This window comes from Eubalaena glacialis, chromosome 7 (genome assembly GCF_028564815.1).
Source record: "Eubalaena glacialis isolate mEubGla1 chromosome 7, mEubGla1.1.hap2.+ XY, whole genome shotgun sequence".
Taxonomy (NCBI): domain Eukaryota; kingdom Metazoa; phylum Chordata; class Mammalia; order Artiodactyla; family Balaenidae; genus Eubalaena; species Eubalaena glacialis.
The window spans coordinates 86,891,356-86,917,513 of NC_083722.1; the positions used below are offsets into that span (position 1 = coordinate 86,891,356).

Genomic DNA, 26,158 nt, shown 5'->3' on the forward strand with positions numbered 1-26,158 from the left:
TAGCCAGTTACCTTCAATTCCAGCTCAACCCTGTTTGTACCTGCATCCTTGTGGTATAACTATGATAATTGGAGAAAATTTTCACTTTATTTTCACCTAAGTTAGTTTGGCTTTGGAGTATGTTCTACCTCCTGCCTAAACCTCTGTGTTCTGACTGAGGTACATTTCATTGTTTCTGTGGAATTAGAAGCATTGACCTGGCTGTAAAGAATGAGAAGTGTAACCACATCTGCCTGTGACAGTTATTTGGAAACACTGGAGTGTTGAGTTCCTTCCTAGGAAACTTTAGGAAATGCATGGAATAAAAGAATGTAGACATATTATGGTAATTCATGAAGCACATCTATCAGTTATTTATTGCTGAGTAATAACAACCCGCTCCAAAACTTTGTGGCTTAAAACAGTGATCATTTTTTTAAAAATAAATTTATTTATTTATTTATTTTTGCTGTGTTGGGTCTTAGTTTCTGTGCGAGGGCTTTCTCTAGTTGCGGCGAGCGGGGGCCACTCTTCATCACGGTGCGCGAGACTCTCACTATCGCGGCCTCTGTTGTTGCGGAGAACAGGCTCCAGACGCGCAGGCTCAGTAGTTGTGGCTCATGGGCCCAGTTGCTCTGCGGCATGTGGGATCTTCCCAGACCAGGGCTCGAACCCGTGTCCCCTGCATTGGCAGGCAGATTCTCAACCACTGCGCCACCAGGGAAGCCCAGTGATCATTTTTTTGCTTACAGTTAGGGCAGGGCAGTTCTTACACAGGTCTTGCCTGGCCTGAGATCAAATCCTAAAAGTTAAGGAAAGTTAATCTCTATACTAGTGCTTCTTAAACCCCTTGCTAAAGACACTTGCATGGGGCAGGGAGAGAGAGTGAGAAGTGGGAGGAAGCAGATCTTTAACAATCTCAAAAGAACAATCCATTATCTTAAAATTCGACATGAATTTTGTATGCTACTCCATGATGCATGCCTTCGTTTTACCATAAAATTAAGTCTAAATTACTTGCCAATCAAATTAAATTTTATCTCCCAAATCTCTGAGAAAATTCCTTCTTCTAGACTCAAAATAATGACTAATCAGCTAAAGGTCTTCGGTTGTAAGCAACAGAAACTAAATCTGGCCACTTAAGTGAAAAAGGAGGTTGCTGGAAGGATGTGGTGTAGCTCTCAGCATTGACAATAGAGCTGAAGAACCAGGCCTCAGAATGGATCAGATCCAGAGCAGCTTCAGGGATCCACGTAGCGGGACTCGGTGGAGAGTGTCCGCGGGGTGCCGGACTTCATAACTTCTCCAATTATTTTTAACCCCTCTCTCTACTGAGTGTGTCTCGCTCAGGCTCAGACTGCGTGCTGGCAGGTGCCTTGGTTCCTGCCTCACCAAGAAAGTACCTGTTGGGGCAATTATCATTCCTCAGCAGGGGGGAGTGGACGCAGGGCTGATAAAACCACGGACGTCCATGGTCTAAACATTTGTGGGCCTCTGTGTGTGCATTACTTTGTGCATTATCTATCACATTTAATACTTGCAACACTTCTCTCCCTCCCAATCCTACATGCCTCTTAAACCCCAGTTTGAGACACAATCTTATGGTTCCACACCACCTATTTCCATTTCAGCTAATCTTACCACTGTAAGTGCAGTAACATATTTATCCATTTCTTATGTGGTAATCTTTTATAAAACATTATTCATTTCCCTGATATTTTAGAAGAAAAGCACATGGACTGTAATTTAACCAGTTTTTGGTAACAGAGTCCCTGTGAAGAACATTTTTACCCAGTGCATGGTGATCCCTTTAGGACACAGTGAGATAAATACCGTTATTGGCCTCTGCACTAAATGTCCCAAACTGTCCTGCATTTGTTTCTCTCTCTTCTTGAAATGTCTAGCTGCTTTCATTGTTTTCTTGCTAATACCTTAAAATAAACATTTTAGACCTTCCAGCTTATAAGCTGAAGGGACAACCTATGTTTATATAGCCTTTAGAGTATAAGTTAAACCATGCTTCAATCAGTAACATGTGCAAATACAATGTGATTTTATTCAGAACATTTTCACATATTTTCCTGTTTTATACTCTCATCTTTTGAAGTCAGAGAAGAGCATATTTCCCCCTATTTTTTAGCTGAGAATATGGTTTAGAAAAGGTAAGCAGTTACCCTTGCAGCATATGACTGTTGGCAGGAGAACCCCTGGGTACTTTGACTACCCATGCCTTTGCTGAGGGCAATTCTAGAATGGTGGTTTACCAATTGCAGAAGCCCCTTATCTGGTTACTCAAGGTCCCAGGCTGAATTAGAGATGGGTGAACCTACGATTAACCTCTTACTGAGGGCACATTGGTGTGTAATAGAGGTATCTAATGGTTTCCTTGGTCATTTGCAGCTGCTTTTGTTTACTCTTGCTTTGGAGTCCCAGCATCTTTTTATTTCCCCACAGATAACCAGTCAAGAAGCCGATTTACCCCACCTCTTCTTCCCATGATTAGCTGGTTTTGAAGTACCTCTTGGAGCCTTTTAGTCTGGCCTTTTTTACTTCCCTAGGATGTAATTACCACCTTTGGTGTAGTCACTTGTCCTCCCAACCCCTGGATGCTTCTTTTAAATGGTCTGCCCTGTTTTCTGCTCTTCAGGTCCATCACTGCAAGAGATTTTGAGAGGAGCACTTGACGCTTGTGTTTAATTAAGTCTCCAGACAGTGTTCTGTTAACAATAGGGTTGTATGTTAGGCCTTTTCTGCCTCGGTTTTAAAGTTTCATTGTCGTCTGAACCATCAACATGATCATAATGGCAATATGGTGGTTCTTGTTTGGCCATAGAGACGTCGCAAGACTTTTCTGTAGCTTTAGAACCTCGTTTTAGCATTTAACACTAGTTTTTAAATTATCTCTCTTTTTCTGATTTGTTTCAGGCACTGATTTCTACAGCTTTTAAACATGTTCTGTTAACGACACTAGTCAAAAATCTGATTTTCTCATGGTCTCTTGCATTTCTAATTTGTATTATGGTCTCAGTTTTGCAGACATTTTGAACCTTTAGGATCCTTGAACTTAATCGTGAAGAGTGTTAACAAAGTTCTACATTGAAAAATGCATATTTTTCATTGCTTTGTATTTTATTCACTTTTTTTTCCTTAAGTTTTAAAGTACTGAACACAAAAGGAGATTAAATATCTCCTCTTAGCTGCTCTTCAGAGGAGATATTTAAGACTCTAGTCTCTGCTCCCTCCACTCCTCACCCTGTTGATTATTATTGTTCTGGTAGTTATAACTATAAATCGAAGTTGGAAAAGAGACCATTTGCCATTACATTAGGACAGTTTAAATGGAATCACTTGTTCAAATTTACTAGCTTCCTCAAGCTAGTAAAGATGTTTATGGTTTCTAAGATTCCTTGTTAATTTATTTCAACACTACAAGACAGTGAATAATACATGTTTAGCTATTATAGATTATGAGAAAGGTAGCTCCTAGAAAACTAGTACATATTTCAGCTTTCTGTTTAGAACTATAAATGGCACTGAATTGAAAAATCAGTTGTCATAGTAAACAGCAGTGATGATGTCGTAGTAGGCTGGTTTCTGAGTGTGTCTGTTGCTTTAGCTGACTGCCAGCAACGATTAGCTTTCTTTTCCAGAGAGCTGGTGTCAAGTGTTAATCAGCTATAGACTGGAAAGTTTTTACTGGCTAACATTTGTGGTGCAAGAAACACCAGTCTGTTTTTTAATCTGTAGTCTCTTAGCCATATCATTGCATATGATATCATGCATATGATATTGCGTGGTAGTCTTACAAAAAGAAACAGTTCCATTTTTCGTCTGTATTAGGAGTGCTTCAGAGTATGAAAATAGTGAATTTTGACCTTGAAGAGTCTAAATTATCTCAGTTAAGGTTGTGATGTGTCCCAGAAAAAATTTACACATTAAACCCAGTTTATCATTCTTGTTTTTTACATTTAGAATAGTTTCTTTTTTTTTTTTAATTTTATTTATTTATTTATTTTTGGCTGTGTTGGGTCTTCGTTTCTGTGCGAGGGCTTTCTCTAGTTGCGGCGAGCGGGGGCCACTCTTCATCGCGGTGCACTGGCCTCTCACTGTCGCGGCCTCCCTTGTTGCGGAGCACAAGCTCCAGACGCGCAGGCTCAGTAGTTGTGGCTCACGGGCCTAGTTGCTCCGCGGCATGTGGGATCTTCCCAGACCAGGGTTCGAACCCGTGTCCCCTGCATTGGCAGGCAGAGTCTCAACCACTGCGCCACCAGGGAAGCCCTAGAATAGTTTCTTAATTTGAAAACATAGTTCATAAAAAGTAGTATTGAAAATCTTAAAATACACAAAAGCTAAGAAATGTAACTTGGATTTTTGAGTTTCAAGAATTACATAAACTTGGTTCTTACAGAAAGCTGAAATTCCAGAATGCTTATAGGGTTTTTGTTTAATAATTTTTCCCTGATTTGCATAAGTCAGAGGTGTTTGTAGAAAATTTGGAAGATTTCACAAATACACAGAAGGAAATAAAAGTTACTCATACTTCTACTACCTAGAGATACCACTATTAACATTTCATGTATGTCCACCTAGCTGCTTATAGGGTTTGCCAATAAAATATCCTTTGAAATGAACACTTAAGGGTAACAAGTGTTAGAAATGGATATACTACAGTGAGAACCCAGTTTTGTTAATCCCACTGCTTCTCAGTGTTTCCTTCAGGCTGAAGAGAGAGGCCTCCCCCCTGGGGTGGGACATGAGAGCTATCTCGCTCTTTGGCCAGCTTTCGCTGAAGTGTAGCAGAGCATCTTTTCGCAGACTGTAATGTATCTGCCTGTCTTTATTTTAGCAACTCTTGCTGTCAGCTCTGAATGCCTGCTGGTTGCAGAGGGAGACATTTGGAGTCTTTGTTGGAGTGGCTTGTTGACATAAGCGCCATGGATTCTTATCAACCTCCTAGAAGGATTCTTTCAATCAGCTCTTGATTGATCAAAAGAATGCCCCAATATTCAGAAATATAGTAACCTCAAGGGTAGTCGTGCCAAGTGAAAGCAAGGTGGAGTGTTTAGAGACTCCCAGGTGATTTCAATTAACATCTAACCTCAAATCCAGTCGCCTTGGTAAAAAAATCCGAAGGAGCTCAGAGCAGATTATGGTATAAGCATATGCCAGCCCTTGCCATTGGAAAAGTGCTAATCTGGTCAGCTCTGTTAAAGAGACAAGCGAGGTTGAGCAAAGCAGAATTTCTCATCCTGTTCGTCTTTCGCCTAGTGCAGACTTAACCTGTGAAAGAGAGAAAGAAGGAAATGTCACAGGCAGGTGGCTAGTAATACAAGATGGTTGGCTTTCTTTCTATGTGCCTTGGCTAGTGGTAAGCAGATCCTCAGGTCTGAGAAAAGAGCAAAGTGAAGTGACACACAGGACAACTTCCCCAGGCAGTGATACAACTTCTGGGTATTCAGTGTGAAAATACAGTGCTGACTTTGATTCCAAAGCCCTCAGGGAGAGGAAACCCAGGGAGAAATAGGAGGAGGTGGCACCTCTTTGTAAACATTTTATTTTTCACATGTAGCAGACTCCTGCCTAGAGAATTGTTAAGTGTCAGCCCCTCCATTCTGCCAGCTGTTTTTCAAGAGCGCCCTCTCATGTTCTCTTGAACTGACCAGTTTAAAAGGTGTCACTTCTGCCTGAGAAACCTAAGAGCTTACATACAGTGCTTGGTGTGAAGGAATTGCTCTGGAAAATGAATAACCTTTGTGATAACTGCTCACATGCAAAGGAGGGAGACTGCTGGTTTTACAGGTCTATGGTTTGAATTCTTAGTTCTGGCTGGAAACAGAGTCCAACTCTGATGGTTCAGGACTTTAATGAAGGGGTTATTTTCAGAGAGTGGGCAGAGTTAAGGGTGACATGGGGTTCCTGTCACCCAGAAACGAACAGCAATGGGAAGCTGTTATCACTTGCTAGGTCCAAAGGAGCAAAGAGAAGAAATAGCATTCATTCCTGGAGTCCAAAGAGAGAGCTAGAGCCAAAGAGGAGGGGCTGTCTGACAGGCGCAATAGCCCTGGAGGGATCAGCCACTGCCAGAAAATGCAGCCCAGACGGGGGAGAGAATAAAGAAGTAATACTCCCCTCCCCCACTTTCTTTCCTCCCTCTTTGATCTCCTTCCAGTGCCTTCTATTGGCCAAACCCACCTGGAAGCCTGACTGCATGAACTTAGTGATGCTACCCATAGAGGTCAGCCTCTGGGGCACAGAGCAGGGCCAGAATGGCGGAAAATTGGTCTGGGGATGGAAAAAGGATCAAACAGAAAATTACTAGCACACCCTAGTAGCATATTCATAATCCTAGTTTCATCATTTTATCTTATCATCCTCATCTCCTGAAATCCCAAAATAAACCCTCAAGTGTATGAGCTATTGGTTATGACTCAGTTCTATCTTTTAATATAAGTAGCCTAAACAGTTACCCTACCCTTATTAGAGTTATTAAATATTCAAAGAGAGAATCTGAACAATTCTCGGAAGAATTGGAAAATCACTGAAAGACCTTCTGTTGGGGCATTTTGTTGTAGGTTAAAATTAAACTAAGATTAGAAAAAAATGCATGTGAACTGTACAAGTGATTTATCCTAAAATATAAAAATTGTAATTTCAAGCACACATTGGTGAGATGGGTTTTTGTTGTTAAAATTAAGCTGCAAAAGGAAAGCAGAACTTTTTTTTTTTTAAATCCTTGCCAATTATCCCTTCAGATCTATTTCACTAAGGTAGGGTGAAGATTCTTACTCAGGCAATCTAGAAACAGAAGAAGAGATTTTTAGCTGTTAAAAGAGGATATGTTTCAATCCATAACTATTGAGCATTTGGCTTTGAGAGATAGAAAAATAAATAAGATATTTACTCTGCTTTCCAGAAACTTATGACCAAACAGTGAAAAGAGGTTCACACCCATCTATAATAATCAGCAATAGGAACTTTAATAGAAGCATCAGCTATGGACTTAGAAAGAGGGAGAAGTGGTTTGTCTTTCCCAAAGATCCTTTCATATGGCTCACAAATATTTATCAAAAGTATACTTGCTGTGTCCTAGAAGTACAGACGATAAAAAGATACCAAACGGCCCTGACCTCAGGGAGCTGGGGTCAGAATAAGCATTTTACTACTGTTTCATCAAGGGCAGCCAATCATTTGGTGCCTTATCATTGCCTCAGTGATGGATGACATCCAGAATCCTTACCATGTTCTACCGTGGTCCTCTGATCTGGCCCCACCTACCTCTCCAGCCTCCTCAGGTGCTCTGGCCTCTTAGTTCCTCGAATATGACATGCTTTCTCAGAGTCTTTTCTCTTGAGTTTCCCTTGCCTGGAGAGCCTGCTGCCACCCTCATCTCTGAACACCTCTTCTGTCTCCTGGACCCTCCTGGTCCCAGTTTAAGTGCCACCTCTTCATGGAAGCCTTCCCTGACCTTCCAGACAAATTCCAGGGATCTTGTTACTTTCTGTCAAACCCGTATGTATTCAGGTACCCTGCTTTTACTCCTTCAAGCACATTTCCACTTATTTGTGTAAAGTTTCGATGGCTGTCTTCCTTAGCAGAATGTAAGCACCATGAGAGCAAGGTACCTGTCTGTCTGTTTCACAGTTATGTCCTTAAGCGCCAAGCATGGTGCTCAATAAAGAGTTGTAGAAGGAAGGAAAAAACTGGTTTCAAGCCCTGGCCCCTACCACTCACCAGCTCTGTGACCTTTGTTATTTCACCACTTGGAGACTCAATTTCTTATCTGTAGAATGGGGATAATGGTGATAATGGCACTTAGTATGGGCGAGGCACTGTGCTTTATTGGTCTTATCTCCTCCATTAATTCTCATCGGGAGAGGTGAACTGATTTGCTTGAGGTCACATAGTTTGTTAAGTAGAAAACAGGATTTAAATCCTGATCTAATTCCAAAAACTGATTGCTCTTCTCCAGGCCTGTGATTGTCCTGGGGGTAAATCCAGGAGGGGAGAAGGTCCTTGATACAGGGTAGTATGGATGCCCAGGTTGGGAATGTTAACATGAATGAGGAAGCCAGCTGGAGATCTCTTAAACCAGTTTTAGGGAATCAGTGTGTGTGATTAACTCCACTTAGATGGAGAGGTAATGACTTGAGCCCTGAAGAAGCTAGCTGGATCTAGAAGTGGCCTGTAGTGTGAATGCCCTGAGGCAATCACTGGGGCCAAAGAGTGAAGCACCTTGCAAACTGAGCCAGGTAGTTGCTACTTTCTGTAAAATGCTGTAGGGAGACCTCAATGGGTTTTATTTATTGAAAATATTTTGGAAGTAGGAAGTCTCAGTTTGGAGTCCCTTTGGGGGCAGAAGTGTCCAAAGCCCTCTCAGTTTGCATCTCTGTAGCAAAGGATACATTTTAGCTGATTCTTTCATTCCACTGTAGCACCCAGTGCAACAGTGTTTGAAAAGGAAGCACCAGTGTGAGGTAAGGGAGGGATGTTTATGTTCAGTTGTTTGATATAATTCTGTTATTGTTTGTTATGGTTTTTCTGTAAGAGTATGCCTAGCCCAGACGGGTGGCACCTGTGCACAAGTTACTTCACCTCTCTAGCCTCAGTTTCTCATTTGGAAATTAGGGACAATTAAAATATCTATTTCATAGGCCTGGCGTGCTGCATCCACACAGTGTCTGGCACAAAATAAGCTTTCAGGCATTGTTGGCTGTTATCGTTGTTAATATTTCCTGTCCATTCTGGTCCGTGCCTCTTGAATGAATGGGCATAGTTTACTTATCAAAGACAGGTTGACTGGGGCATAGGAATTGACTTTTTTTTAAAGATCATGATTTTAGGGTTTACAAAGATAGTAAAACTGGCAATGAAAAAAAGGCAATGGCACACCCTAGTTGGACAGTCCTAGTGTTTCCTAGATGTGATTATGATGAAACGTAAAGTGTGAACACAGGCTAATTCTTACAGAATCCATAGTGTGGGCCGGGGCTTTGCTTTCTGTGCATTCTCCCTGAGAAGTAGGTTTGATTATATCTATTTTACAGATAGGAAGTTATGATCTTTTCTAAGATGTTATAAGACAACTCTAGAAGTAGATGCTAAACCATGTGCTTCTCCAAACCGTTTTGTGCCTTCCGCATTGTCAAGGCCTGACTTATCTTCCAACAACTTCAACAACTCTGCTGGGAGGGAAAAATGGGAACAGAGCTAATTTCTTTTGAATCTATAGGATTAATTGGAAGCACTAGGCATAGTGTGCTGTCTAGTGCACAGAAGAGGCTCAAGAAATGTTTACTGAATATAAATCTTAATCAGATTGAGTGAGAAAAAGATGACAAAATCAGTATTAGGTGCTGGCTCCAGCCTATTTTCTATTTAAAAAAAAAGGCGGGGGGTGAGGTCACTGTTTTATTAGCATAGTCTGTTTACACAGACTAATGGCTGGAGTCTGAAGTGAAGAATTTTCCTGTGTGTTGCATGTGATTAACTCCATTCTGTGCGGTTCAGTTATCTATGGAAATCTGTTTGTTTCCCATTAGGTAACCCCTGATGCCCAGGAAGCTCCTGGCTCTGTCCTTGTGTTGGGCTGATTAGTTTAGTCTCAGTGAAGATAAACTATGTGTAACCTTAAAATATTCAGACCATAAATAGGAAGGTGTAGCTGCTGTCATTGGTCATCATCAATGTATTTCATAGATAGATCTGACTGATATTTCTGTTTTCCTTTAACTCAGTAATTAAGAGCTGACATAAAGGAAGTACCATATAATGGTAATGGGGGGGGAGGGAGAGAAAAGAGGGGACCTTCTTGCATTAAAAAAAAAAAAAGTTCATTCTGTTTCTCCATCGCCCCCCCGCCCCGCCCCGGAACTTTCTTTGCAATAAGGCATTTATTGTCATATCAAACCTGAAAGTTTGTCCAGTCAGATGGTAGTTTGATTACTAAGCATCCTCTTCATGATTTAGCATGTTATGCCACAAAGTGAAGATACTTAATGGGATAATTGTGTTGATTTACTATGCAAGTAGTTCATACAGAAATTTAAAAGTGTCAAACATTAAAAGACTTTGATAAGCCCCAATTCCCAGATCTTGGTTTCTAATACCATTTCCAATAAAAGGAACCACACATGACTTAATTCTATGGCTGGGGCAGGGAATAAGCAAGATGAGCCTGGAGGGTATCCTAATGCCAGAAAGCAAGAAAGTGATGAAACAAAACACACAGATACACAACACACAATGAATGATGAGGTATGTCAAAGGGACACAGGAGCCTGAAAGAGCTCCCAGTGGTCACAGCTGGGATGATTTAACTAAATAATGTAGTTTTAAATTATAACCCAAGATATAAAATAAATATAAATAAAATATATAATGTACATATAATAAATACTAATAAAATATATATAACTAATATGTAATATATATATATATATAGCAAAATAATAATATAAAGCACATACCCCTGAGTCCATACTGATACAAATAAATGATTGAATAAGTAAAGCAAATTAGAGAGAATAGATAAATTTTCTGTGTGGAAGAATTCCAGATGATTTTTGTTGATAATCCCCTGAAAGGAAGTGTAACATAACTGCCCATCCCTTAAATGTGGGCCTTGCACAGTGACTTCCTTCCTCAGAGTACAGTATGGAAAGAGGAGGGAGAACCTTTACAGGGGAGAAACCTGACAGACACTACCTCAGCCAGTTGATCAAGTTAACAACAGTGACAAATGTACACTTGACATGACATAACAAGGGTGGCACTTGAGCTCTGTGGTCTTCCTCCCCCAATCCAAGAATCTCATTATAATCCTGAGAAAAACATTGGACAAACAATTCAACACTTTCTACAAAATACCTCACCAGTACTCCTCAAAACTGTTGTCAAGGTTATCAAAAAAGGAAAGTCTGAGAAACTGTCACGGTCTAGAGGAGTAGAAGGGAGACATGACAACTGAATGTAATGTGATATGGATGGGATCCTGGAGTGGAAAAAGGACATTAGGCAAGAACTAAGGAAATCTGAATAAAGTATGGACTTTAGTTAATAGTAATGTGTCAGTAGTGGTTCATTAGTTATGACAAATACGGCACACTAAGAGGTAAACAATAGGGGAAATGGGGTGGGGTGTATAGGGACTCTCTGTTTAATCTTTACAACTTCTCTGTAAACTTAAAATCATTCTAAAATTAAAAGTTTATTTTTAAAAAAAGACTGTGGCAAAGATTAATCTATAGTTCAAGTTTAATTTCCATCATGCTGGGAGCCTGAAGTAAATAAAACAGCCCATGGTGTTCCAGGCTGATGATGGTGTAAAGTGGGGCAACTTCCTTGCTGTTGTCATGTAAAGCCATGACAGTTTGTTTGCAGAATCAGAGAATGCAGTATTTCTAAATATTCTCTTGTGGAATTTCCTACTGGCATGACTTTCTTCCCCCTTTGCTTCTGCCCAGGAGCAGTCCCTTGAGCGGCATTTGCTGTCCTAGTTAATCAGAGGGTAGGAGAAATGAAAAACTCTCCTCTTCCCCCTCCTACAAAGTTTCAATGGGCACTGGAAATGTAGGTCAAATTGCATCACTGTAGAAAGGAGCGAACAGGAAGGTATTTATGAAGTGCTGCCAGCCTCTCTTTAGATTCCGAGTCATGATGAACCAGTGTTGAGCCAGCTTAGGTGTGAGATACAGGGAATCAGGGAGTCATGTTTTTGATGTAGTCCCAGAATGTTACATTTTAGTGAGTGATAAAAAGATCTCTGTCTAAAGCCCTAGTGAAAATAACTTACACTGGCTTTAATTTGCATCTCCCAGCTTCTGGAATTCTTTTTGTCTCATTTATTATTGGCACATTGCAGCAATTTATATTAATTTAGCCAGAGAGATGTTTGAATTGTAGAAATGATTGCCGTGTGTACATAAGAAAATAAATCTCATATTTGATAATCACATGTCTAATAATGCATTTTGCAAATTGCATATAATCATATGCTCAGTGGGATCTTGATATCACAAATAGGTTAAGTTCTATTTAAAGTATACTATTTCATGGCTCTCTATTTTTTTAATGGCACAATCTTACAGATTTTAAAATAAGTCTTTAAATACATGCTCTTATTTTTTACATATTGTATACTACCTGCCCTTTGTGAGACATCCAGATGTTGGCTGCCAAAGTGGTCCATGTTACATTGTCCTGAACAGTATGCATCCTGACAGCAAAACCAATTCTAAAACCTACTCCATTTTCACTCTCTCCTTGCCTCTGTCAAGATAATTGGTAGTTCATTTGTATACAAAATGGAAAATCAGATGATAAAATATATTTGCATAGGCTTGGGTATTATTTATAAACTTATAGGATGAATAAATTATTCTGTGAAATATATTTTTAATCCAACATTTAGCTGTTTCTTTAACTTTTAATTTTGAAATAATTCAAGATTCACAGGAAATTGTGAAGATAGTACAGAGAGGTCCTGGTTGCTCTTCACCTAGCTTCTCCCGTTGATTACATCTTACCTAACGATAGCACAGTAGCAAAGCCAGGAAATTGACATTGGTATATAAAGTATGGGTATAGTTCTGTGTTAGTTTATCTCATCTGTCGATGCATGTAACCACTACAGTAATCAAGGTACAGAACTATTCCATCACTGCAAAAATCTCCCCTGTGCTGCCTTTTCCGAGGCACAGTCATTCCTGTTACCCTCACAGTCTCTAACTCCTGGCAACCACTAATCTGTTCTCCAACTCTATAATTTTGTCGTTTTGGGAATGTTACATAAATGTGATCTTTTGAGATTGGCTTTTTTCACTGAGTATTTTTAAAAGAATTTTATTTTAAAAAGAATATTTATGTTAAACATTTTTAAGGAATATTTATTTTTAAAAGAAGTTATCATCCAGAGTTTGATTCACTAATTTTCAAACCTGTATTTTTCTAGCTTGGGTGTTGTATACTCTGTGTTGCTATATTTGAACAGCAGCAAAAGTCGTATGTGCCGACGTAATGGCTGATTATAGCATTAACCTTATTGCCTACTGTTAAGGACGATACGGAGAAGTTAAAGGGAAAATTACCCCGGGAGAAGCCAATTTCATCAACAAAGTAAATATTACAATTGATTACTGAGCAGGAGTAAGAAGTCCAAATATATACTTTAATTGTACCAAATAAAGTAATTGACCCACATTCGTGTTCCATTTCATCCTGAAAGAACTCTTTAAAGAAGAGAGACTTTTTGGAACAGGATATTTAAATGAACAACAATTGAAATATTTACATTAATTAGCTAATATAAAGATCGTGTCACAGAATTGCTATATGTGGTTATTGTGAAATATCACCATAAGAAAGCCAGTATCTTCATCATGTTAATGAGATTCTTTGGAAATGGAGTCGTGTGTGTAAATGAAGGCTGGGAACAAACAGCCTCAAAAGGAACAAATCTTCCTCAGAATCCAGTCTGTTGTTTTTGAACAAAATATTAAAAATACTCTGCGAGCTGTAGGAGGGCACCTTAGTGTTTGGCTACAAATAATGATACCATGGCTCTAGGGAATCCCATGTGGCCAGACCTACAGAATTGTAATTGAGCAAATAGAAGGTGGGTCCCAAGGCACCATTCTGAGCTCACTGGTGGTGAAGGTGAAGGAGTGAGCCCTGCTCCTCGGCTTGCCCAGAGTTCCTGTTCCTGCACAGATTTTTACAAATGGGATACTCTTGTAACTGGTGTTTGATCTCCATTTGACTCTAGCTCCTGACATTTTAGACAGTCTTCCTCCTGGACAGGAAAATATTCTTTGTAATTAAAATCAGCCTCTATTTACTGACAACATTTTTCTTTTTTTTTCTTCAAGTAGTATTTGACCCTACTTAAAGCAGCTGTTGGGATGGAGGAGAAGGGAAACAATCATTTATCGATCATTGAATGTATGCCAGCCACTGTACTGTGTATGTACATTTACACATGTAATTATAGTATTGAAAAATTGCATTAATGATACTCATTAAGTGATGGGTCTGAAATAAACAGCATACTAAGTAACTCTTCATAGCAAATAAGCCATTTTTCTTGGTCAGGTATACCTAAGAGGCCTGTGGCCCAAAACACTATCTATCTATATCTATATAGATATACACACACACACACACACACACATTATATAGAGATAATTTAAAGAATATATATCTATTAATTAACTTGTATATTTATACAATGTGTGAAGTGATACAGAATTTAGAGATATAAGATTTACCCCTCCTTTTAGCAGCTTTCTATCCAGATGAGGAAAATAATTTATAGGTACAAGAAAAAGCAACTAACTACGGGAGTGAAAACTACTTAACCTATCAATGCAATGTGTATAGTAAGGCAATCCATAATTAATTACTAAGTAAATCTTTCAGATTGTAAATGCTATAAATATTCAGAGGAGGAAATGATTATTGATCTCTTACCCTTGATTTTTGTCACCTGTAACATGCAGATAATACCTACCTCATAATGAGAAATGAATAAAATAGGTATGTATTTCCTATTAGTACACTTTCAATCAATTATAGCTGTGCCATTGATAATGAAAATTATGATGATATAGTAACAACAATAATACTGTATTAGTGTAGCTTGACTGCTGTCACTACCCAAAACCTCAGTAGCTTAACACAATACATGTTTACGTGTCACTCAAGTCACAACTCAGTGTGGGTTGGCAAGGAGGCTCTTGCTTCACCCAGTCATTCAAGGGTGAGATTTTGTGACTTTGCTCACCTCTGGGTGCTTGGAGCCTTCTCCATTTGACCAGTAGAGGGTATGAGAGATTGAGGATCAAGACAAGGAGCTTTGTCTGGGCCAAACCTAGAAGTGGCCCCAGACATTTCTGTTCATGTTTTAGGACTCAGTCATATGGTTACACCTTACTAGAACGAATACTGGGAAATTTAGTCTAATTGTGTGCTCAGGAAGAGGAGAATGTGGATATAGGTGAGCATTGGCAGTCTATACAAATAATAATTAGAAAGGCTTAATAGAAGAGGAGGGATTTTTCCTGGATCTTTTAGAGAAGAAAGTGAGATTTGTAATAGGTTACTCAGCCTGCCTTTAGGTGGCGTTATTTCAAGAGGAAGGATAGAAGAACTTAAAAAGCCTGCAAGCATTGTTAATAAAAATTACACATTTGTCCCACTAGCCACTGCCTTTACTGTAAGCCATTTGGTAATGACCTTGGGCATGCCATCTAACTACTATAGACCTCCATTTCCTCACTTACAAATATTCTTCATAGGGATGTGGTGAAGTTTAAACAAGACTGGGCATACAAAGTGCTTAGCACAGGGTCTGGCCCAGAGTAAACATTCAGTAAGAGTTATTATTACTGATAATGTTAATATGTATGGCCCCAGAGCTAAATACTTGCTAGCCGTTCATTTATTTGTCATCTTTCCTAAAGGACTACTCAGAGTAGCAAAGAATGACTTGACTGAGTATATTTATATGAATTTTAGAATTCCATAACCCCAGTTCAGTAATAGGAGATTAGTGTTCCCCTGGCAGAATATTGGGGGAGAAACCCTCTCTGTCCCCCAAGGCTGGCATCCTCCCATTCAACTCCACAGACTTTTTATTCTTCTATGAAGAGGACAACAGTAGTATTGGGCCGTGATTTACCTCTCCTCCCTTCTTCCCAGAACTTTCTCAGTGTTGAACTCTCTCCGTGAGTTTGTCAGGGAAGAGTGAGGGTAAATGTCAGAACAGCTACTTTTTGCTCAGGCCTAATTGCAAGTTCTTAGCAAGGCAAGAACATCCCACCCAGGCCCATGTTAACTTGAGTGGATAGGTAGCTGTCAGAGCCTCTGGTTCCTTTAACTTAATTCTGTTCAGCAAACATTTATTAACAGCCCTGGGGATACAAGGTTGAAATGTTGCAGACCCTGCCTCTAAGAAACTGACTTAGGAAGGGTGAGTTTCTTGGAAGGTAGGAAGAAAGGAATTCAAGGTGGTGAGAAGAGCAGGTGTGGAGGAATAGAGGTAGGAATTGCTGTAGGGCGGCAGTGGAAGGAATGGTACAAGCTCAGCTCGAGTATGCAACTGCCTCAGGTCTGCCCCTAATTGGCCTCTCCTCGCAAGCCTCAGTTTTCTCTCTTTTAAAGGAGTGGAGTAAAAGTTCTGACATCATAGACCTGGGACGATTAAGTGAGATGATACATGTAAAGGGTTTACTATGTGTTAATAGTACTGGGCACATAGTAAGTGCTTAGTACATGTCAGCTGCTACTATTGTTATTGTTTTTGTGTGCTTCTGTGAACCGACTTGTAAACCCACTGCCTTGACCAAGGATTTTGTGCAGGCAAATTAGAGAACTACTGGGAATTTTATTATATTTTTGGTTCTCTCTTAGGCTACTGGTGAAATAGTGTACTATAGTCACAACTAATGGAAAAATGGCCTGCTGACCCCTGAGCTAAAAGGATAGAGAGCCCAGTTAATATCAGTGAAATCTGGGAGAGTTAGGGCTTGAGATGGGAGAGCCGTGAGACTTAAATGGCAAAGGGAGGGAGGGATGGCTATGTTGAACCCTTTGGAGAGAAGAGGGGCTGAATGTGTGTGGATATGTAGAAGTTGTCAGAAAATGGAGCCTCCTTTTTTTTCTTTTTTTTTTAAAAATGTTTTATTTATTTTATTTATTTTTGGCTGCGTTGGGTCTTCGTTGCTGCGTGCGGGCTTTCTCTAGTTGCGGTGAGCAGGGGCTACTCTTCGTTGCGGTACGCGGGCTTCTCATTGCGGTGGCTTCTCTTGTTGCAGAGCACGGGCTCTAGGCGCGTGTGCTTCAGTAGGTGTGGTGCACGGGCTCAGTAGTTGTGGCTCATGGGCTGTAGAGTGCAGGCTCAGTAGTTGTGGCGCACAGGCTTAGTTGCTCCGCGGCATGTGGGATCTTCCCGGACCAGGGCTCCAGTCCGTGTCCCCTGCATGGGCAGGCGGATTCTTAACCACTGTGCCACCAGGGAAGCCCTGGAGGCTCCTTTTAAAATGTTAAGACTTCGCGTGAGGAGTTTCACGGAGGGTCAGGAAAGCCCACGACTGACTGCAGGTACTAAAACGTATCCCTGAAACCTAGGCCAGAGGTGCTGGAGTCCTTCCTAGTAACTGGCTTCAGCTCCCTCTTTACCGGTTATGTTTTCAAACTCTTTTTTGGTGTTCAGTGGAGTGACCCTTAGAGCAGTAGGTGCAAAAACTTGACGGTATCTGTGGGGGATTTATTCCAGTACTGCACTGTGGACCCTCCAGTCCCATGGTATCCATGGGTTCCGCATCCACGGTTTCAACCAACTGCAGACTGTAAACATAGTGCCCGACCAGATGAATGATGGTTGAATCCACGGATGTGGAACCTGTGGATAGGAGGGCCGACTGTATAGAGTTTCATTATTAAATTTGCTTTGCCAGGGAGAAAACCGGTTAGGGTGAAAGCAAGGTGGAACTTGGGTGGGAAGAGAGTGAGTAAACTAGGGACACTGTCAAATCACATTTTTGGAGAATATGCCTACAGTTGACAATGTAACCTGTTTTAAAAATTTTGGTTTGTGGTTTTTCATTTGGGAGAAGAGACTTAGGAAAATGACAAAGGCTCAGTGTCACAAGCTTGGCTGCCTACAGGAGACAGGCCTGGAAGGAAAATAAGTGATGTGGCCAAGCTGCGTACTTTGGGAAGTACTTGCCCACTGACAAGAGGTAGCCCACGACGCGGCATCAGCCAATTATCCCCATGTGGGAGAGCTGGCCTCAGTGGCCAAATTTTTGGACCTTCAAAGAGAAAGTGGGAATATAGAATTTTAAGTGAATCTTCCTACCTTTTAAGTATTAGCAACAAATTCCCTTTTTCTCCCCCTAAGATCACCAAGCAAACTGACAAAAAAGTGAACTATTTTAGGCCCATGTTCTTTGTTTGCAGTGAGAGTCAAAGAGTGGAGAGAAAAATGTGTAACCTGGGAGTTAGGCGGCTCAAATGAATACACTCCTGGTTCTGGTGCTCGCAAGGCACAGGACCTGGCATGGGGCACGTGCTCCACACGTTTTCATTGAATAAATACACCGGCTGGGGTAAGCCTCTCTAGAGAGATGGAGAGAGGAGTCCGCCTTCCCTCACCTCCAGCTTAGAAGATAGAATCAAGTCAAAACCTGTGTTACCCTCCTTGTTGGGCCCACCTTTCTAGGCCTTTCTCTTCCCTTTCACAGCCTCTGCAAGCACCTGAGGTGCATTCTCACACTGCAGCTCCATGGTTTGCCTAGAATTTAAGAAAGTTTAGGAAATAAAAAGAAAGTGTATACTGCTATGCTTAAAAACAGGACCAACTCAGCTTAGCCTGTATTTTCTTTCCTCTATCATGGTTAGTGCTTAATTTTGATAGACTCAATTATATAACAAGAAGTGATCCAGATTATGCCATAAATTGCAACAAGGGTCTCAGAGTCTTAAAAGGACGTAGAAATGTTGCTCCTGGAAAATAAGTCATTTTCTCTGTTAAAGTTGATATAACAGTGCCCATGTAACAGTGTAGGCTTTTCGCTGTTTAAAGTTAATGAGAGGATTTTTCTGAACCCTTGGGCAGTCCACAGGATCTTCTTTTATGTCAAATTCTGCTGATATCTGCCCTTTTATTTATTTATTTATTTTTAGTACAGAAGTTTTACTGTCTTGAGCGAGATTATTTTTGTTGCGATTATCAGAAATCAATTCCTAAAAATTCAAGCTCTGATTGGGGGGGCCATTTACCCTTCAGGTCCAGGGGATTCTTAAAACCCTACGGAAGGATGTGCTTGGGTCCTCTGGGAGACTATACGTGGGACAGGAAAGCCCTAGAACCCCCTGGGCAGAAACTGTTTCCCTTTCTGTTCTCTGGGGCTTCGGGGCCTCCTGGGGCTGATTTACTCTGAGCAGCATGTTCATTCGTCAGTCTTTGCTGACTGGCTTTTTCCTAGAGACTGAGAGCACATGGGGGAGCTTGCAGCGTAGACCAGAGTCGACCCTCTTCATCCCAATTTCTAGTTCTCAGGAGAACGAATTGAATGTCTCAGTTTGGGTCATGTGTCCAGCTTTCACAAAACAAGAGAGGAGTTTGGAGTTTCATAGTACAAGCATTACTTGGCATTGGGTTATATGGTGCTTACAAAAAGAGTCACCACGGGCTAGGCAGCTACTCTAGAAGAAAGCCATCTTTTACAAGCTCCATCCTCCACGCCCCCAACCAAAAATCTAAAAAAAGAGTAAATAAATTAAATTTATGCCTGTCAGGACTTTGGAGGACATTCAAATTAGGTCTTTTCTTTCTTCTTGTTTCCATCTCCTCTCCCACCTCTAATGGGTTGCCATTTAAAAAGTCTTTTAAAAAATTGTATTTGTTGAACGCTTGTTACATAGTAGGTGGTGAATGAGTAAAAGCTATCAAGTTTTATGTTTCTATTGTTAGAAAATGTTCTCCAGTCTTCCTTTTAAATTATTTCTTTCTCTTCGCTAAACAAAATTAAGTTGCTGTTTAGGCAGTTTGGTATACTGGAAAGGGAACTAAATAGCACCAAAGGCCTCCATTCTGGTTCCAGTTTCAAACCATTTATTTTCTGGGTTATCTTGAGCAAATTATGACCTTCTCTCAGTGTGTTTCCTCACTAGTAAAATGGAGGTCATAAATAACAGCCCTTTTGAGCACAGTGTCATTGTGAAGATAAAATGAAAGAATATATACAAACGTGTGATAGTTGTTTTTTTCCTACTAAAGAAAGATTTCTGGCCCCTATTCTAAGTAGAAAAGTTACTATTTTTAAATGCTTATTTTTAGTAACTGCCACTACCATTTTTCTCTAAGAATAGGGTTTCTCTTAAAGCATTTTTACAGTATTCAGGCTAGTAAATGGTGAATTCTTTTAACGGCAAACACTATCTTGGGGGAGATTTCATAGCACTCTGATGACTTCCTTGGATACTTTGGAGATATAGCTGAAGTGTTCTGATGGAAAACTGAAAACGAGCTTGACTTAGAGAAGTAGGGTCAAGCACACATGATGCCGGTGTTGTTGTATCTGCATCTCCAGCCTACCTTGAAGGAATCACCGTCAAAGAGGTGGTTATCTGTAACATAACATCTTTATTGGCTGCCTCTATCCTGGGAATTTGTAGCTTCCTTTGAGTGATTTTGCATAGCCGTAAAATGTTTAGAATGCAAAGAAATGAATTTTGGCTCAGGACAGACGTGTTAAACAAGATAGTGGCTTTTATTGGAAATAAGGCAGAAAAGGAACACTGAAATGGAAATCAGAGAAAATTTTTAAAAGATAGGAGACTGGGAAGCAATTAGAAATCTGAGAAAGAGAAACAGCTGGCTTATAAAGATTGTAGGAATGATTACTTTACTGAATGATTACACTGCTGAGTAACATTTTGTGGGTGAATAAAACAGACTGTCTAAAAAAGGGAGAGGGGAAGGATACGATCCAGGAATAACTTAAAAGCCAATAAAGGTAATTATGAAAAAATGTTCAAACATGGCATAGAATTTCAGCCACTGACTTTGGAAGATGCTTTATTGGCACCTCAAACCATAGAAATATTTGCCATCTTAGAGTACATGATAATAAATAAAAGTTGAGCAAAGCCTTGGTGTATAGCCAGTGAGGATTATAGGAAGAGAAGTGTATTACTAGTGAATTTTTCATATGAAATCAGCCTGCCTTGTGCTTTATATACTTGGACAGCATCTGTTCCATAGCTGTCTCATTGCCCATATTTGCTGTTTTTTCCCTCCTGCTGCATGTCAAACTTGAAAACCAGCTTAATTTCTAACTCTGGTTTGTTAATCTCCAATCCCTTGATTCCATAACTCAATGCTCTTCCCCAAATTAATTTGAGTAGTACCCACATTCTACTTGAAATATGTCTGAATGCATATGTACAAAAATATGCAGATAAGGGAACGGGTAATTTCTTTGTGTTTTTTTAGGAAGATGGTTTAATTGAGTTTTTGTTTCCTGTTTGTACTATTATGAATTGCTTTTATAAACTGCTGAATGATAAAGGACAGAGAGAGCTTTCCAAATAATATTCTCACTCAGTGTGTTATGTGTGTGTTAAAATCTGTGATTCTGACAGGTTTCATAGAGCAGGCTTTCTGAATAGCCATTTTAAAATTTAAGTGAAAACTCATTAGTGGCAAATTACACACAATGATTTTAAGCCCCAGGAGGCTGACTCTATGTACATATTGAATAGTTGTTTGTTCTTAGTTTATTGTATAAATATAGCCAATTAAGTTCATTGTAAAAAAAAAAAATGGAATTGCATTTGTTGTAAAATTGGTAAAGTGACACGAATTTTAACACTTCGACATTTTAAACACATAATTTTGGGACATCTGGCAACTAATGAGATTGTAGATTTCTGATTAATTTTATACATTGTTTCATCGCTTTGCCCCTTTTCTTTTTTTGTAGGTCTGAACAAAATTAAGAAGAAGGAGCTTCTACAATCGCAGCAGATGAAGATCCACTGGTAAATCGATCAGGATTTTTGGCCTGCCCTCCAAAGAAAAGGTAACTGGTTCTTTCAACATAGCACGGCTGAGTAAATGCTGCAGTGCCTCTGATTATAATGGAGTTTGAGTTTTACCAAAGGATGATAATTTTTTAAATTTAAGGTATCTGAGTAAGGTCTCCAATTTTAAGCCTTGGATCATTGAATATGATCTTATTAATATGAAATGACAGTGAATTTTAGAGTACAATATTTTTAGATGTTTGTCAAAATAAAATCTGCTAAATAACCTTCCCTCCCCCAAATTCATTAAAAGTTTTGGAATACTTTGGAGATAGGAACCCGCACCGCCCACCCCCCGCCACCCAATCCATATTCACCTTTTCCTGTGAAGTTGTCTAAAGATGTGCTTTTGGATTTTTGTCCTGTTCCACTTTCCCAAGCTCCTGTTTTCTTCTCTCTACAAGCAATGTAGACCCAGCTGCTGAGGGCAGGGGAGAGCCTAAGGAAATTGTAAAACAGACCGGAGTACTTCAGGTGCACTTTCTGGGCCCAGTGCCTTTGCCCAGCCTGCTGGCTCTGCTCGTGAGCAGTCCCACATCATTACAAAAATAGCAGCCACCATTGATTGAGTTCCTCACTACATACTCACTATTTTCATTTACTATTTGGGGAGGAGGGTGGTAAGTTTCATATAATGTGAAAAAGAAGAAAAATTTCTGAAGGTGTTTTTATTTAAAAAAAAAAAAAAATGATGCATCCTCCCATCTACTCTTGAAAGGAATGAGGGGGGCTTCCAAGTTAAGATGCAGTTTAAGATGAGTCATTGAAGGATAAAACTGAACAGAATCCAAACAGGAAAGACCAAAGGAGTTTCAGCCTCTGAAATTGGTCAACTTACATATTTAGGCAACAAATGCAATGCCTCAGTCAGGTTTTAGGCATCTGTAGCAAAGATGGAAACATTTTGGACAACATGAACATGCATCTGCAAAGATAACATTTTGACTGTGACCAAACAGAAACAGGAGCTTGTAGAAGGATGTAGCAGTTTTGTTAAGGTGTTTAGAAGAACAGGACTGGGCAGCTCCGAAGTCTCCACCTTCAAAATAGGCCCTTAAAATTTTCCAGCCCAAAGCTGAAAGGCCAGCAATGCAGAGGTATCTTTCAGTGATCATCAAAGTCATCACAAAGGATGGCATTCACTGTGGAATGTCTGGAAAGTGCCAGAGAAGCAAGAAGCAGGGCTTTCCTAGATGGTGGTCAGCAACTGGCAGTGGTGGGATATGAGGGAGTGGGAGGTGAAGGTAGAGAGGAAACATATTTGGCAGAAATATGCCAAAGGACCTCTTTAGTCCATAACTGTTTACTGAGCTTCTACTACGTGCAGAAGGATTATCCTTGAGGAGGAAAAGAGAAGAATAGGAGGTGATTTTCACAGACTATAATTATGACTTACCCTTTTTGAATACTGTTGCAATGAAAAGTCAAGTATAATAGGATACCAGGAAGCCAATGACAAGGGGGGTAAAGAAGTATCGCAACTCAAGACTGCAGGGATCAGACATGTGGAGGAATGAAATGGACCAGGTGGAACTATGAGAAACTGTTAAATTCATGACTAATCTCAAAGGGCTTACCTTTTCAGTGCCAGCTGATTTTAGGCCCAAAATCCATTCAACAGATATTAATGGAGTGCCTACTTATATGCTGTGCTCTTCCGGGCACTGGGAATTAATTAGTAAATCAAAGGGACAAAGTCCCTGCCATTGTGGCACTTACCTTTTAATAAGAAGAAACAGATAGTAGGTAGCAAATGTAATAAGTAAATACATTGATTTGACTTCTGTTTTAATAAAACCACTCTGGCCACTATATTGAGATAGGATATAGAGGGCAAGGGTAAAAGCAGTGAAAGCAGTTAAACTGTGGTTATTGAAATAACCCAGACCTTTCAAAATTTTAAGGGAACTGAAATCTTAACTTTAATGACTTTTCTTGATTTTTTCAAAGTTAGCAATTTAAGAAAACAGTTTGAGTCCACCTAAATAAGTCAGTGGGATTCTGCCATGTGGTGACAGTTTGCTACCTTGGGTATAGAAGTGATAAAGGAAGTCAGAAAAAGGTGAGGACTTTGGGCCAGGCTAAGTTGGGGAAGGTCAGAGTTGACTTGAAACTCACATGAAAGCTTGATTTTGATTAGCACATGAAACTGAAGGAAGGGAAAAGATAATGGCATGTAACTAGTCACAGTAGCAAAAAGGTGGAAAGAACCCAAACATCCATCACCTGATGAATGGATAAACAAACTGGTATATCCACACAGTGAAATTTTATTCAGCCATAAAGTAGAAAAAATTACAGATATATGCTCCAACATGGGTGAACCTCGAAAACCTGGCTAACTGAAAGAAGCCAGACACAAGAGGTCACATACTGTATGGTTTCAACATTGTGAAATATCCAAAATAGGCAAATCTATTGAGAAAGAAAACAGATGTGGTTTCTAGGGGCTGTGGGAGGGATGGGAGACGGGGAGTGACTGCTTAACGGGTACAGGGTTTCCTTTCGGGGTGATGAAATGTTCTGGAACAAAACAGTGATGATGATTGCATCACATTGTGAGTGTACTAAATGTCACTAAGTTGTATACTTTAAAATGGTGAGTTCTATGTTATGTGACTTTTACCTCAATTTAAAAAAAAAAAAGGATGGCATGTGGAAAAGTATTTGAAGGATGTGTATTTTATGTCTTGTTTAGCTGGAGTGGAGTCTTTGTAAGGGGGCGTGATGGATGATAAAACTAGGAAAAAAGGATGTTGAGTCAGATAGTGAAAGTTGTTGGCTGCCAGGCAAGCAGTTTAGACTCTCTTCTGTTAGCAGCTGTAAAACATAGCAGTGTGTACTCCCTAAGTAAGAAGGAAACTGAAGAGAGGTTGGTGCTTTGGGAATCGCAGCCTCTGGGTTTCAGAGCAAAGCAAGTGGCCTCTGGCTTTATCAATCTGTGCTATTGCTGCTCCCCTCGTGGAATTTTATGATAATCTCATGGAAGTCGCAAACAAAATTAATTTAGAGTTTCTTCATCTTTTAAAGAATATGCTTATTATAGTTCCTGATTATAAATGTTTGTTATTAAAAAAATTAGGTAACTATGTGAGTTGATTGATATGTCAACTAACCTTATCGTGGTAACTGTTTTGAGATATATATATATATCTCCATATCTATATCTCTATCTCAAGTATCTCAAATCATCACATTGTATACCGTAAACATACACAATCTTATGTGTCAATTATATTTCAGTAAAACTGGAAAAAATTTAAACATTATATAAACCCTAATAAAAAGCATAATAATTACATTCCTTCCCTCCCTAGTACCCATAAGTCCAGAGCTATCTAGACTGTTTTCTGTGAATAGACTTATCGTCATCATCATTATTACATTTTCACAAAAACAGGCACATATTTTGCATAGTATTTTGCATGTCACTTTTAAAAAACTTACATCTTGGCTGTCTTTCTGCTTCTTTGGGTTGCTACATTATATGCTAGACTTTCATTTGTAAAAGCAAACAAAAAAAATTGAAAAGCAAATGCCATTTACCTCTATTACGAAGAAAATGAGGTATCATAAAATGTAAAAGTAGCTAACACTTACTGAGCCCTAACTATTTGCCAGGCGCTCTTCTAAGCATATTAATTCACTCACTCCTTGTAACAACCTGATGAGGTAGATACTGTTTTGATCCTTTTACAGAGAAGCTAACTGAGGCAGAGACAAAATGTGTCCTGTCGTGGTCCATGGTTAGGCAGTAGCAGAAATGGGCTCCAGGACCAGCTTCAGCTCCAGCTGATGGTTGTTATGAGGGACCTTGTGGCCAATGGTGTGAGATCATAGAGATTTTTCAAGAGAAGTCAATCTGGAATTTGGTGTGAATTTTTCCAGATTTTAATGTTGGCTTTTAAAAAAAATAGCTTTATTGAGATATAATTTAAATGCCACAAATTTAAATCATTTTTTGTATATTGACACTTTAATTGCCACTTTAATAATTTTTAGTATATTGACAATGTTGTGCAGACAACACCTCTATCTAGGTCTAAAACATTTTTATCACGCCCAAAGGAAACATCGTTTCCATTAAACAGTCACTTTCCATCCTCCCCTCTCACCAAACCCTGGAAGCCACTACTCTGCTTTGTTTCTGTGAATTTGCCTATTTTGGATATTTCACATAAATGAAATCATATAATATGTGGCCTCTTGTGTCTGGCTTCTTTTACTTAGCTTGTTTTTGAGGTTCATCCATATTGTAGCATGTATCAGTACTTCATTCCTTTGAACGGGTGAATAATACTCTATTGTGTGGCTATACCACATTTTACTTAGCCATTCTTCAGTTGATGGACATTTGGGTTGCTTCCACCTTTTGGCTTTGTGAACAATGCCATTATGAACATTGGTACACAAGTATCTCTTTGAGTCCCTGCTTTCAGTTCTTTGAGTGTACACCTAGAAGTGGAATTGCTGGATCATATTGTAATTGTTTGTTTAACCTTTCGAAAGACTGTCAAACTGTTTTCCACAGGGGCTGCACCATTTTACCTTCCCATCAACAATGTAGAAGGATTCCAATTCCTCCACA

The 26,158-nt window shown here is 39.7% G+C and overlaps 1 protein-coding gene across 3 annotated transcripts in view; it reads left to right on the forward strand.

Moving 5' to 3' along the window:
- ATXN7 (ataxin 7) overlaps positions 1-26,158 on the forward strand; it is a 127,309-nt gene that overhangs the window by 6,484 nt on the left and 94,667 nt on the right. For all 3 annotated transcript variants that reach the window (XM_061197099.1, XM_061197104.1, XM_061197103.1), the window contains exon 2: positions 21,468-21,566. The gene's annotated coding sequence lies outside the window, so the exon portion shown is untranslated. The remainder of the gene's footprint in view (positions 1-21,467; positions 21,567-26,158) is intronic.